The 16,197-nt window shown below is 31.6% G+C and overlaps 1 protein-coding gene across 3 annotated transcripts in view; it reads left to right on the top strand.

The window, feature by feature from the left end:
• The window catches only part of LOC124369079 (RYamide neuropeptides-like), a 142,598-nt gene that overhangs the window by 59,313 nt on the left and 67,088 nt on the right, over positions 1 to 16,197 (top strand). The gene's annotated exons all lie outside the window — the stretch shown is intronic.

The raw sequence follows: 16,197 nt of genomic DNA, 5'->3' as shown, positions 1-16,197 counted from the left end.
TTTAAACGAATTTAGAGGCAGTATGAAGAATGAAACTTGTTTCATTAACTTTATTAGTGATCTACATAAAGTATCTTCATCTGGTCACCGTGTCACATCTTAAATGTTATCTCGTTAGTGGATAGGAAACATGTTCGTAGAGATTGGAAATATCAATCGTCCAAAAGTATTTATAGTACCACAACTAGGAACCAAAACATTTCCAGTATTTTAGTCCAGTATTAGGAATCCATTCAGTATTTTAAGTGATAATTAAATCGCCATTTTACAATCCGATTTTTACAGATGTTTGAAAAACACATTGCCTACATTTAATACATTGTGCAAACGGGTTCTCACTATGAAAGTGGTTCTTTATTATTACGGCTATGACATCTGCCGCTGCCATGAAATCCTTAAACATTCTTTAATGCTTACAAGATTAATTGTTTTCCTGAATAAATTATAAAGTTACACGTTATATAGTTTACCCTGTGATATTGCTATTGTTCAGTAGGAGTTTAATGACGGGAGGTTTGCATAACTTCACCTATATTATATACACGAAAGAAAGTAAAACTGAGGAATTCGGATAAATATAACTTTGCTAACGATATTATAATTTGTTTTGACTGTAAAACAAATTATAATACGAGAATCTACGAAAATCTGTAATCTATTTATATTTTACCAAACCTATGAATACGATTGTATATTTATTTATGCTTAACCCTGTACATAAATGTGTTTAACACTTAATCTTGATATTAGAACACACACACACACACACGCACACACACACACACACACACACACACACACACACACACACACACACACACACACACACACACACACACACACACACACACACACACACACACACACACACACACACACACACACATATATATATATATATATATATATATATATCTAGTTCATAGTGTTATAGTATTCTGAGTTAACACCAACACGAAATGCGTATAGCTAACCATTACAGCTAGAGTACTAAAAATTCAAACGTCACATAAGTGATCAAATATGTTTAACTCACAATTTTTCAACACAATCCAGCGTCAAAGGAGCAAGGTAAAGCTGCCTCGCGGATGCAGTGGATGGTTCATGAAGGTTTTATAGATATTTCAGATCCTTTTTTATACGTAAAGGTAAGTTCTCATAATATGACGAACTGAGCGGAAATCCAGCTGTTCCGACGTGATACGATACATGAATTCGTAAATTTGCTCTAAGAAAATACGTATTGAACAGCCGTATTGTTTTTGGGTAGAAATTCTTCCAATATTACAAAAGCTAATCATAGCGGCAAGGAGTTCAAACAATTATTAGGCAATTTACATAAAGTAAACTAATTGAGGGTTATTTAAAGTTGTTTGCATCAAATTAAGTTAAATTGAGGTATTCAATTTAATTAACCAGGAAAACAAAAAAACTTGTGAAAATTGAGAATTTACATTAACAAAAGTATGATTGATCAGTTTCCATAATTATGTTGACATCACGTATTACGGGTTTACACAAACACATCCATACGTTGATATCTTCTGTATAATTTAAAATATAAGTAAATATCAAAACTAATCAAGAACTATTCTAAAATTGAAATAAAACTTGGCTTTGGGACTTATAAAACAGTTTCAGTATAAAGAAAGTTATATTGTTGTGAGCTAGGTCGTAATATTCACCCGAATCCCACAACTTTACTTTCATTCGTATGGATAATATTGGAGAAATCATGTAAACTATTCCTTCCATAATCGCCTCTCGAACAAGGGCAAAATGGTAGTATTAAACTATGTAAGTTATCATTTATTCAAGAATGCCATCAATTACTCAAGCTTTAATGGATTTTTAACATTGTTATGGCAGACTGAACAGTGTCTACCAATAAGAGAGGAATGTTAAAAGTTCAATTTAAATACGTTAATACCTCTCAACTTCTCTTCAGTCAGGACCTATTAAAAGTAAAAAAAGACTGAAACATGGTCCAGAGATAGACATATCCAAGTCAGTTTACAAAGTAACAAACCTCAAAGCCAGTGTCTGTTAAATACTAAAAAGTTCATTGGAATTTCTTCGTAAACCTAGAACATGTGCTCCAGGACGGAGATTTCCATCATATTTACAACTTTTCAGACCCCCTTGTAATAATTTTTCTCCATAAAAATGCTCTTAAATTTAATTATGGTTTCCTATAAAATACATCATCAATCCAGCTAGTACATTCATCATCCAATCTTATTGTAAAAATGGGCTGTACCGTTTGAATAAATAAATAGAAATATAGAACACGATCCAAACAATGCTTTAATTTAAACTTTCCTTGACTTTCTGGGCATGAAAAACTGTACAAGTATTAATGTACCATGTATACAAAGATAGGATATAAGTATCCTAGTATTATATTTCCTATGAAGAATAAACTTAACAAATCTTAATATATCTCTTATGTAGTAGTGACACATTACGTTCCGGGTAAATGAGGTGTTAAAAACTTCCGAAAACTGTAAGACGAAAATTAAATTTTTAAGGACATTCATTAAGCGGATAAAAATAAATGTGTTTCTTGTTTTGCAATCACATGTATTAGTTGATTAAGATTCTGCGTTCCCTCACTCGAAGATACCGACCAGTCGTGTGGGCCAGATAAGGCGACAAGGACAGTCCCGGTAGCAAAGGCAGAATTCACAGAAGTTCACTCCATTTAACTTGTTTACTCGGCATATACACCCCATCACACTTACGTATATTAACCAAAGAGTATTGTTACGAACGTTATCACACGAATTTAACATTAATGAACTCGTGAAGTTTTATCGTGTTACTTATTAGTTAAAGTTTAGACTTTCTGTTTTTATTTCTGTTTATAGTTTTTATTTCTGTTTATAGTTTTGTAAATGGTTCAGATTATTTTGATTAAAGCCAGCATTGTGGCTCACAAGGATAGAAAATAATATCGGATTTCACTGAAGGAATGTGTTGCGTATCTCATCTGAAACAAGCGCTGGAGAAATAAAATCTGATTAGTTGTGTTGATGTAAGTTAAGGGGGTTGAAACAATCAATCAATCCATCACTGTATGATTGAGCGAGCAACAAGCTGTCAACCCGCACATAACTCGCGATACCCTCGCCCACCTTGCTGTTCACTTTAAATTCTACCGATTGTTGTATTTTATTTCTCAGCATTAAAAATTTGAACTCGAGATAACATCACCAACCTTTTTAAATTTATAAATACGTTCTTAAATAGTTCGTTGTGTATAATATCATTAATTAAAATCCTGGAATCATCATAGCATTATGCATTTTAGAGCATAATAATTTTGACTTAAAAATTTGTAAATCCAACTATGATTGTTTGTAAAAATTACAATTTTTTCAGCCTAAACTTAATAGCGAAAATTAATATAACAACTCTACAATGCGAATGTTGAATTTAGCTTTATTTCAAAATATTCAGGGAGTATTATTTGAAAATTCCGATCTAAAATATAAATTAACAGAAATGTTTTCTGTTGTCAGTTATAAAACATGTGTTTTATTTAATAAACTATTCAAAACGCGATTTGCCTAGTACACATGGTACTTTGATATTATCCGGAAGCCACTGTTTTTAAACATTTCGTCATACCGGGGACCTAAAAAACTACATTATTAAAAAAATGACTTTATTTGGCTTGCCATGAAATTAAGTTTTTTAATGACATTTAACTCTCACAATAAGTCAATCAACGCCAGTTCTTTCTAATAATTCAGATCCCCGGTATGAGAAACTGTTTCATAAATAGTGGCCTCCTGATAATACAAAAGTACCATAAACTTTAATGAATTTTATATTAAACTATGTTAACTGGTTTGTACATAAAGCCTTTTTAAACATACAAGCTAAATCTTAGTTTCTTATAAAGTAATAGAAATAATAATACTTTAACGTTAAAGGAAAAAGAGAATGAGAGATTTACTTAAATTGCCTTATCTAGTAACATCTAATAATTAATATTTTCTAGTAACAAATTCAACTTAAGTAACGTTATAAGAATAACGTTTCCATATTAAGGTGTATACAGCAGTGTGATAGTCTGAACACATCGGTATTAGTAAACGGCGTTATTGTAAAATATTTAGATTACTTGAATTAGTTCAAAGTTGTTTGAAAATATTAGAAGTATTGTACACTAGCTCGCCTTTTATAGCCTACTTATTTGCCATTGTATTAATTGAGGGAAAATTTTTGTATTAACATACGTTTTAACATAAATGTATTTATTTATTTTAAATAAATTAATAAATGCAAAGAGAATTGACGTGCCGACAAGATTCATGATATTGGAAACAAATTCAACTGGCTATCAAAGCTAGAAAGACACTAAACCACTAATTATCATCCCTCATCGGCCACTTATAAACGTCCACCTGCACCTTCACGTGTGTATGTTACCTGTAAGTCTATCATTAACATCCTATAATCACAATACATTTAATAAATCACATATTTAGTTATCCGTGTTCATGCGATGGCATCAACTTCAATACTTGTGTCACAATGTTATGACACAATTGTGTGTTACATCATGGTGATTTTAACTTCGTTTCAAATTCGTTGCATAGTATCGATGATAATTTCTTGACCTAATTTAAAGAGCCAAGTCTGTGCTTCACCTTTCAGACTATACTGCAATGTTTGTCGGAAAATCTAGTCACATATTCATATGAAACAGGTTTTATCAACTTTCAATTTATATTCAATCTGTCAGAGCACGACTAGGCTTCAGACATCAGAGTTGCAAATGCACGCAATGTTTAGGCCTTTCCTACACTTTTTACCAGTGTGCCTTCTATAAAAACTTAAATGTTTTACTCAGATCGCGAATCAGAATATTCAGTATCGTAAAATGGACGAACGTATTTAACAGCTCTAGGGTCCGGGTTTTAATTCTCAGGGAAATGTATTCAACCATCTAATGATTTTGAGCTACGAATCAATGAAGTTATTTAGATGACAAAATGAGTTAATTACCATTTGCATTGGATCATCACTGGTAAAACGAGTAAACCTCGATTTTTAATCTATCTACATAAATAGGTAGTAATTCTAAAAAAATACAACTTGTTACTGGTGTAAAGCAAGAACATAATTTTTACAATGTATGCTAAGGTCAAATTGATTTTTTGGATTCTATCTTACTATCGATCTAGGCTACATCTGGAATACACAGCCATTGGAAGAAAGTATCTTACTTATTTCTCGATTTACATTCACTTTTGTACAAATTTTTATATTGTAGAGTTTCAGTATCCATAAGTAGTTATTTTTACAATGATATAGTTTAAATTGTGTGTGCTTTAAATAAAATATAATAGTAAAAGAACTACAAATACATACATTCAAATTAGCCTATCCCTACAAATATAGTTTAGAAACCATTCAGATATTTATTAGTGTAAGTTAAAAGTATTTTAAGAAATAAATTAAATTTATAAGGCACTATTGAATCCGACAGCATAGCCTGAGTGAAGATTTAATACATGTAGCTTGACCAAAATTCAAGTTTTACCGATGATCATTGTATAAGCTGTAATAAAGAGCTAGTTTGATTTTTAAGACAATTTTACTCTCTCAGGGATAGTAATTTACGCTTTTACAACACAAGATGTCTCTACCATATACAAGTAATTTTGTGGTTACATCTATTGTGAACACAACACGTAAACGGAAATGTTCATTTACCTTTTATATGAATTTCTTCATCATAATCCTCACTGAAACCATAGGAAGTTAGTAAAATAGCTTGACCCATGTTTCACGAATGTGGAAGCAACAGAATAATCCAATGCCACGAGAACCTGGTGTTTCTGTCATATTCAATTTTCATTGGTTAGAACAAAGCAGTGAAAAAATACGGTTGGAGCTACGGAAAATTAATTGGGTTTGAATGAAAAAGTACAGAGGTCAGTTTTAAGCATACTCCAATGCTGCAACTGTATTCCCAACTGGGTGGGTTTTATTAAGAAATGAATTATATAACAATAAACCTGTAATACTTTGAAATTCATATATTGGAAACCTATTTGATTAAAAGTTACATTGATATTTCCAATGTATCTCTAACCATTCATACTAGAGTGGCTGAAATCTTCTGTTTCAATATCGTCTGTGTTTTATTTTTTGTGAATTACAAAATACGTAAAGGAAGAGAACAGTTTCGCCGGCCCTCCACCAATATTACATTCTGTAAGGTTGCCAAAGCCCTCAAAAAAAGTACATATTTGCGTAACAGATTTACAAATTACTTACATTACACTTGATTCCATATTTCTTTGTGCATTGTGTTTTTCATATTAACTGTGTAGTATAAAGTTACTAAATATAATGTTTTAAATGCTACATAGATCAGGTAGTACAAACTATTATGCCTTTAATAATGTCTACTTGATAGACTAATAATGTATGTAATATATTACGCCGGAACCTTCATATTTTCATACTTTCATTAATATTAATTTTAGTATACAGTATGTTATTTAATGTAAAAAAATATATGTGTAATTAGCTACAGTTTCAGAAATGTCCCTATCACAGGATGAACAAAAACGTGTGTTTCACAGATATAAGGTTCTATTCCTCAACTGAACAGTTAACGTTATTTGCTGGCATCGACGTCGTATACATAGATGTTCTGGTCACTTTACTCCTTATTTTCTTCATTTTTCAATGTCAATAATCTTTTTTGAACGATTTAAATTATTACTCATATACAAATACTATATTTTAGTGTTTTCCAAAAGATTAGAATTTACTTGATATCCAAAGAGCCTTGTTATGAGGTTAATATGATTATAATAATGTCTTTTTTTTTTTGAAGAAAATTTCAATAACAACTAAAAATGCTTGACATTTTTGTCAAATCAACAAGTTGAAGATTTAAATCGATACTTGAACGCCATACACAAAATCAGTCATATGACATATCGTTTGTTATTAATTCTAAAATCAATGGTACTTTTTTAGAATTTACTTTCATTTTATTATTAACAAAATAAATTTCAACTGTAAAAGATCCCAGGAATACCAAGTTTGTCTTCTATTCTAATCCGTAGTTTCAATACAGAAATTATGTATGTCTATAAATATATCAATACTAATATACATTTTTAACTGCTATTAGCTGATTATGATTGATTTTTTTGTTTTGTGACAAATAGTTTCAAAATTATTACAGCTGGTTTATATATAAATAATTTATTTATTAATATATATTATATATTTATACATTTTTAATCCATACGCAAATCAAGAAATAAAACTTTTTAAAGTATTCTCTAGTACTCACAAAGTCAAATAAAGTTGTTTATCGAATTAGTGGCGCAAATATCATACTTCTTTCATTTTTTATTTTATCTTGTATGACTCAAAAATCACAGAGTAACTATATTTCTTAAAAACTAAATACTTTTATTTCAAATTATTTTTTCCTTCATATTATATTCCGCACTTTTAATTTAATAAAGAAGCTTGTGTATTTGTTTTAACTGTAAAATATCTAGTTGTTTCTGCTAATAGAGTAACTAATGTATCGAAACCTTAAACCTGAAATAAAGTGAAAATATTTTTAATAAGTAGTACCGTAAGTGAAAGTTAAAGAATTGCCAGCTGAAATTTTAAGACTTATTTAATGACAACGATTAAATAAGACTCTATCGTGCACGATGGTAAAATCAAAATGGACAGCTAAAGAATGAAACTCAAACATAAAAAACGACCGGCAATGCGAATACAACAACGTAAAGTTCATGGCGTGAGAAGTTCACGTTGCGCGTCTAGTGGTGAAAGTTAAAACTAACAACCTCGTACGCTTGAACTGCATTGTTCATGGCTCGCTTGCCAATTGCATGTAGTGGAAAGCCCGTTAAAATTTGTATACCTCATCTGTTGTGCGTTGCCACTAGCAAGGCATGCCTTGAGAGTTTTCTATTTTCTAGGAAGACTTGCTGAACAATAGCCTAGCACAATCCCTGTAACGAAGTAACGATGCATAATCGTGTTGAAAGGACCCATATTATCTCAGTGGGGGCATAGACCAAATAGCGTGAAAACCAACTGGTTGATTCTAATTCTGATTGAGTAACATTGATTACATTTTGATTGAGTAACGTATTTTACGACAAAGCAGGACGTGATCATAAATAACGTCTATATGTTTATAAGTATAGTTGAGTAATATCTATATAACGTTTATATTTTTAAATTTATTATGCCTAGCGAGATAATAAGTATTTAGTTTCAAGTGTCCTTATATTTACAAACTTTTTTAATAAATGCTCAAATTGTAGCTACTGTATTTCATATGACTAAGACTGTCATCCGATTGGACATCAACTACCTATTCTGTCATTTTATAAAACAATTGTTTCGAGGAAATGAACTACAAAATAAAAAAAAATTGTTCCGCCTGAAGGGACGTAGATGAACCAAGAGATGAATTAAAACAATTTATTTCGTGAGTATTTAGTTTGCCTTTTTAAATGTATTGCTTACACCACCTATGTTATACTGACGTGACAAGAGGATAAAGTCCCTGTTAACAGCTAGTATGATGTAATTTCATCATCTAACACTAAAATCTTCGGGTACACATCGCGTTGAAACATTACTTACACCACCTATGTTATACTGACGTGACAAGAGGATAAAGTCACTGTTAACAGCTAGTATGATGTAATTTCATCGTCTAACACTAAAATCTTCGGGTACACATCGCGTTGAAACATTACTTACACCACCTATGTTATACTGACGTGACAAGAGGATAAAGTCACTGTTAACAGCTAGTATGATGTAATTTCATCATCTAACACTAAAATCTTCGGGTACACATCGCGTTGAAACATTACTTACACCACCTATGTTATACTGACGTGACAAGAGGATAAAGTCCCTGTTAACAGCTAGTATGATGTAATTTCATCATCTAACACTAAAATCTTCGGGTACACATCGCGTTGAAACATTACTTACACCACCTATGTTATACTGACGTGACAAGAGGATAAAGTCACTGTTAACAGCTAGTATGATGTAATTTCATCATCTAACACTAAAATCTTCGGGTACACATCGCGTTGAAACATTACTTACACCACCTATGTTATACTGACGTGACAAGAGGATAAAGTCACTGTTAACAGCTAGTATGATGTAATTTCATCGTCTAACACTAAAATCTTCGGGTACACATCGCGTTGAAACATTACTTACACCACCTATTTTATACTGACGTGACAAGAGGATAAAGTCACGATTACCAGCTAGTATGATGTAATTTCACCTGTCTAACTCCAAGATTGGATGATGAATGTACTAGCTGGATTGATGATGTATTTTATAGGAAACCATAATTAAATTTAAGAGCATTTTTATGGAGAAAAATTATTACAAGGGGGTCTGAAAAGTTGTAAATATGATGGAAATCTCCGTCCTGGAGCACATGTTCTAGGTTTACGAAGAAATTCCAATGAACTTTTTAGTATTTAACAGACACTGGCTTTGAGGTTTGTTACTTTGTAAACTGACTTGGATATGTCTATCTCTGGACCATGTTTCAGTCTTTTTTACTTTTAATAGGTCCTGACTGAAGAGAAGTTGAGAGGTATTAACGTATTTAAATTGAACTTTTAACATTCCTCTCTTATTGGTAGACACTGTTCAGTCTGCCATAACAATGTTAAAAATCCATTAAAGCTTGAGTAATTGATGGCATTCTTGAATAAATGATAACTTACATAGTTTAATACTACCATTTTGCCCTTGTTCGAGAGGCGATTATGGAAGGAATAGTTTACATGATTTCTCCAATATTATCCATACGAATGAAAGTAAAGTTGTGGGATTCGGGTGAATATTACGACCTAGCTCACAACAATATAACTTTCTTTATACTGAAACTGTTTTATAAGTCCCAAAGCCAAGTTTTATTTCAATTTTAGAATAGTTCTTGATTAGTTTTGATATTTACTTATATTTTAAATTATACAGAAGATATCAACGTATGGATGTGTTTGTGTAAACCCGTAATACGTGATGTCAACATAATTATGGAAACTGATCAATCATACTTTTGTTAATGTAAATTCTCAATTTTCACAAGTTTTTTTGTTTTCCTGGTTAATTAAATTGAATACCTCAATTTAACTTAATTTGATGCAAACAACTTTAAATAACCCTCAATTAGTTAACTTTATGTAAATTGCCCAATAATTGTTTGAACTCCTTGCCGCTATGATTAGCTTTTGTAATATTGGAAGAATTTCTACCCAAAAACAATACGGCTGTTCAATAGGTATTTTCTTAGAGCAAATTTACGAATTCATGTATCGTATCACGTCGGAACAGCTGGGTTTCCGCTCAGTTCGTCATATTATGAGAACTTACCTTTACGTATAAAAAAGGATCTGAAATATCTATAAAACCTTCATGAACCATCCACTGCATCCGCGAGGCAGCTTTATCTTGCTCCTTTGACGCTGGATTGTGTTGAAAAATTGTGAGTTAAACATATTTGATCACTTATGTGACGTTTGAATTTTTAGTACTCTAGCTGTAATGGTTAGCTATACGCATTTCGTGTTGGTGTTAACTCAGAATACTATAACACGATGAACTATATATATATATATATATATATATATATATATATATATGTGTGTGTGTGTGTGTGTGTGTGTGTGTGTTCTAAAATCAAGATTAAGTGTTAAACACATTTATGTACAGGGTTAAGCATAAATAAATATACAGTCGTATTCATAGGTTTGGTAAAATATAAATAGATTACAGATTTTCGTAGATTCTCGTATTATAATTTGTTTTACAGTCAAAACAAATTATAATATCGTTAGCAAAGTTATATTTATCCGAATTCCTCAGTTTTACTTTCTTTCGTGTATATAATATAGGTGAAGTTATGCAAACCTCCCGTCATTAAACTCCTACTGAACAATAGCAATATCACAGGGTAAACTATATAAGGTGTAACTTTATAATTTATTCAGTGTGTGTGTGTGTGTGTGTGTGTGTGTGTGTGTGTGTGTGTGTGTGTGTGTGTGTGTGTGTGTGTGTGTGTGTGTGTGTGTGTGTGTGTGTGTGTGTGCGTGTGTGTGTGTGTGTGTTCTAATATCAAGATTAAGTGTTAAACACATTTATGTACAGGGTTAAGCATAAATAAATATACAATCGTATTCATAGGTTTGGTAAAATATAAATAGATTACAGATTTTCGTAGATTCTCGTATTATAATTTGTTTTACAGTCAAAACAAATTATAATATCGTTAGCAAAGTTATATTTATCCGAATTCCTCAGTTTTACTTTCTTTCGTGTATATAATATAGGTGAAGTTATGCAAACCTCCCGTCATTAAACTCCTACTGAACAATAGCAATATCACAGGGTAAACTATATAAGGTGTAACTTTATAATTTATTCAGTGTGTGTGTGTGTGTGTGTGTGTGTGTGTGTGTGTGTGTGTGTGTGTGTGTGTGTGTGTGTGTGTGTGTGTGTGTGTGTGTGTGTGTGTGTGTGTGTGTGTGTGTGTGTGTGTGTGTGTGTGTGGTGTGTGTGTGTGTGTGTGTGTGTGTGTGTGTGTGTGTGTGTGTGTGTGTGTGTGTGTGTGTGTGTGTGTGTGTGTGTGTGTGTGTGTGTGTGTGTGTGGTGTGTGTGTGTGTGTGTGTGTGTGTGTGTGTGTGTGTGTGTGTGTGTGTGTGTGTGTGTGTGTGTGTGTGTGTGTGTGTGTGTGTGTGTGTGTGTGTGTGTGTGTGTGTGAAACTTTGTATACAATTTATATTAAAGCACTATTATAGAACTTGTTACAAATCTATAATCATGGGTGTACCGCACCACTTCGGTAGTTAAATAGTAGTAGCTTCAAAATTATTAACTTTATAGTCATCTCGCGTGGATTAATTACCTTGTTGAATTTCTCATATTGTTGGAGCGATAACATAAAATTAGTGTTCTGATTTTAATGATTATACGTTTATTGTGACTCTTCCATTTATCATTATGATTTTAAACTAATGAGTCATCTCTACCTCTCAGATTCCAAGACTCCATAGCATAAAAGATTTGGGAGTTCATTTCGGCAGCGATATAGATTTTCGCCCATATCTAAAATATTTGAAAAAATGCTAATAAGTTGCTCGGCTTTACAAGGATATTCTCTAGAGTTATTAACAATTTTATTGCTCTACGTGCTCTCTACTGCCCCCTGGTGAGACAGATTGTGTACTATGCCAGCCCAGTATAGCCCCCTTACTAAATTGGTTGCGAAGTCGAGACTAGAGGTTTTGCAGCAGCGCTTCATCCGTCTAGTTGGGGTCAGGCTTAGCTACGGATTTATTGGGATTCATGTGAAAATCCTTTCAGAAGAAATCTTCCACCTCTTGCCTTACGACGTGACGTGGCTAATGTAGTCTTACTTTAAAAGATTATGAATGGCCTCATGCACTGTTCGGATCTCCTGGCTGAATTAGGCTTCAGAGTCCCACCAGATTTCGTGATCATCTAAGTCATAAGCAATACTCTACAAACTGACTTAAATTGTCCCTTAGCGAGATTTGTCAGTCTGGGAACCAGCTTGCCCCAGAGTGTGATTTCTTCTGCGACAGCCTCCAACAGCTCTGAATACGAGCGCTTGAAGTCTTCTCAGAGTAGGATTATTGAATTTTATGATTCAGATTTAGTATTATCTATTACTAAATGTTTATTGCTATCTTTTATTATTTATTTTAGGCTGTTTGATGTTACTTCTTAATATTTATCATGTTAGACATATTATTCATTATTGATTGTTAATTGTCGTAACTCTAATTATTTATTATTACTCGTAGTTTTCTATACCCCAACATGTATGATATATATATATATATATATTTATTTATATATATATATATATATATATATATTTAATTATATATATATATATATATATACCTTGTTACTTATAAGCCTATATAAAATACATGTTTGCTTTCTGGACTAGTACTCATTGTTTATACTCGTTATTCACTACTAAATATTACTGTTTCTTAATGTCTTAAATTAGTTGATTAATAATATTTTTAGTAAGTTAGTCACTAAATGGTGGATTTATGGTTTTTGGATTGTGAGAATATTTATTCTCTATATTGACTGACTGTGATATTACGCTACCGTTAAATTGCTTTTACTATTATTTTTGTCAATATCGTTTTAGCTTTAGGTACATTTATCTTATGAGTATTGTTCATTCGTTCTTAATCTGTACCTTGCATTGTCAACTGCATGTGTTCTTATTGTCATCTATTCTATTAAGAATAAATTTGCTACTGTCATTGATAATAATTGTGTACTATATCAGCTGGGATTTTCTTATTACCTGACTTCGGATTGGGAAATTCCATGGCAACTTCGCATGATGTAAAAGACCAAAATTTTGTTTAATTTACTAGACGCATATAATGCTGCAGTGGTAACATATGTGTTATTCAAGTTTTGAAGTGATGATGTTATAGCAGAATAATAGATTGAAAATCGGAGGATGCGTCCACCGAGTCATATAAGGGTAAAAACCTTCAACCAGTATTGTGGATTAAAAAGTGTTTTTATCTTGTTTGGGAATTATCTTATTTTAGTTTGTTGAATCTTGGTCAAAGACATTAGGGTTTCTAGATTAGTTTTTGGACCTTTTCTGGCATAGTGGACAGAGCTAATATTAATATTAGAGTATAAAGTTTTGGGAATGGAAGGTATATTTTGTAGCAACATCTCATAATGAGGAATTCCATATTGAATATTAAGTTATCTAGAATAGTAATTATTAGATCATCGTAGTCCTGTAATCTTTTTGGTATTTGCATACAAAGAAATGTTAATTAATTGTTTACTATAATTGAATAAAAATTAAAACGTTATTCTAATTTAATTTGAATATTTTATACTTTTAATCAATTCCTTAATCAAAAGTCTCTTGATGGTTATGTGCTGCTCATAACATACCTACAAATCTTAATGTAAGTGTAATACACGTCATAAAAAAACTTATAACAAATATTGAAAATGCATTTGTTATTGTTGGTGGATAGTATTAAAGATGTTCAATGAAGTTCAACCCTCATGGTGCATTGATTGGATTACAATGCTGACTTTTCTACATGTCGGAAACACCGAGTTATACTGTACAAAAAAATATAAGAATTCAATTGAAACGTAGCGTGAAGGAGAAAAATACAAATCCCAGGAAACCTTAAGGTAGCGGAAACCAGATTGGTATGAATACTTGTAAGAGCAGCTGGATTCAACGGAGATTTCAATAATGCCACTCCTAGCATATTTCAATAAGATTGGAAATAAAATCTCGTATATATGTTATATTTATTTTTACATTTACTTGTATTTTCGACAATTCCATTTATTTGGGTAGCACCATCTAATAAAACACAACTATAAAAATGTACAAACAAGCCAAAATTTCTATCTAGAACTAACCAGTTTATTTTAACTAAGGTTAGTTTAGCCTAATGAAAGAGATTTTTATCAGAAAAACAGAATTTTATGAGTAAGAATTTACGGATTCGTTTACGTGGCCACCCTGGCATAGGCCGTTTTGATTTAAATGTTTGAACGAAATAGTCATTTATAATTACAGTTATTTTACTCTTTTTTCGTTAATGTTTATATTTTATAGCTTTTCACACAGAAATGATAATAAATCGCTAACTATTAAACTATAGCTATTTGGCCTATTGCATGGATGTTAAATATATGTAATGTATAGTCATGCATAAAATAATTACGTCACCGATTATGAAATACTACCCTAAGTTTTTTGACTATTTAATTATTTTTAAGACTCGTTTTTGCAAATTCGTAAGAAAACATTTAACTTCAGTTTTTGTTTCCAAGACAAAATATTTTTGTATTGTAATAATAGACAATAACTACCAATATAAAGTGGACACATTAGCAACCTACGTTTGATTGGGTTGTACTCACTTTCTGTAAATGTTAAAAGTATATTCATATGCCCTTAAATACAATAAAACCATACAAAGTATCCTTAAAAATCCCATCGAGGAAGTTGGAGGAGCTCAGGTATTAACCAATTTACATGATTTTAGACATATTTCCGTACTAACTGCTTAGTATTGGCCAAAAACAACAAGAATTCATCATCTCTCAATTTGGAGCAGCAAATTAATTCAACTTTCAAGGCGGCTTCTCACAACTGCAATTATAAAACGGAAAGAATGAAGGTGTAAAATTCGAAGTTGATGAGGGCTCCATACCTCTCTGCAATATTCTAGAAGAGGTCTAAAGAACGCAGTAATGGGTCTTAATGCGACCACATCAGTGAAGGTATTGGAGAGTCTAAATAATATGATATATATAAAATTATTTTCAGTAAATTCATGTAAAAGTCATTCACGTATTGCTGTGACTATATGTGAAAAGAAAAATAAATCATACGTCCAAGTTTAAAATAACTGGAATATACATTAAACTATAGGAGCTGATGATGGTCTGGTGAGTTTTGCTCATCATAGCTATTGACAGTAATTGATAGACCTTTTCATTTTGTTTGTTGTCACGTTCACGGGTGGGAATGAGGCGAACCTTATTCAGAAAAATGTATATGGAATAAAATGTGAGCTACAGAAACCACAACTCGGGTATACTATTATACAAAGTGCATATAGTTCTAGTATGTATGCAAAAATTACAAATCGACTGTGAAGAAAAAGGCTGGACGAGATTTTGATAGATTTTTCACTAATAAACTATTATATGCCCATAAATATGGGATATAATCTTGATAATATAGTATATATCTTGATAATCTTGATAATATAATCTTCATAATATGGGATAATATTAACTGTCGTATTGATGAATGTTATCATGAATGTATTAAAATGTGTATGATTGAAAATTAAACTATATCTCAATAGAAAGCGTCCTTCAAAGCATACACAACTTCGTTTGAAGAGGTAATGTTTACATACTTAAATAACAAAACACACAAACTAACCAAATGTTCCTTTACTACAGAGCTATAAAACGAAGAAAATCCTAAGATTTCGTCTGTTTAAAAAACTAAAACTTTTAGACTTTAGAATAGTTAGCTGTACATTAAATGTTGAGTCTAGATTATGAATTTGTGAC

The sequence above is a fragment of the Homalodisca vitripennis genome, chromosome X, assembly GCF_021130785.1.
Source record: "Homalodisca vitripennis isolate AUS2020 chromosome X, UT_GWSS_2.1, whole genome shotgun sequence".
Taxonomy (NCBI): Eukaryota; Metazoa; Arthropoda; class Insecta; order Hemiptera; family Cicadellidae; genus Homalodisca; species Homalodisca vitripennis.
Note: the sequence above shows the minus strand (reverse complement) of the source record. Positions and strands in the feature narration are given on the sequence as shown.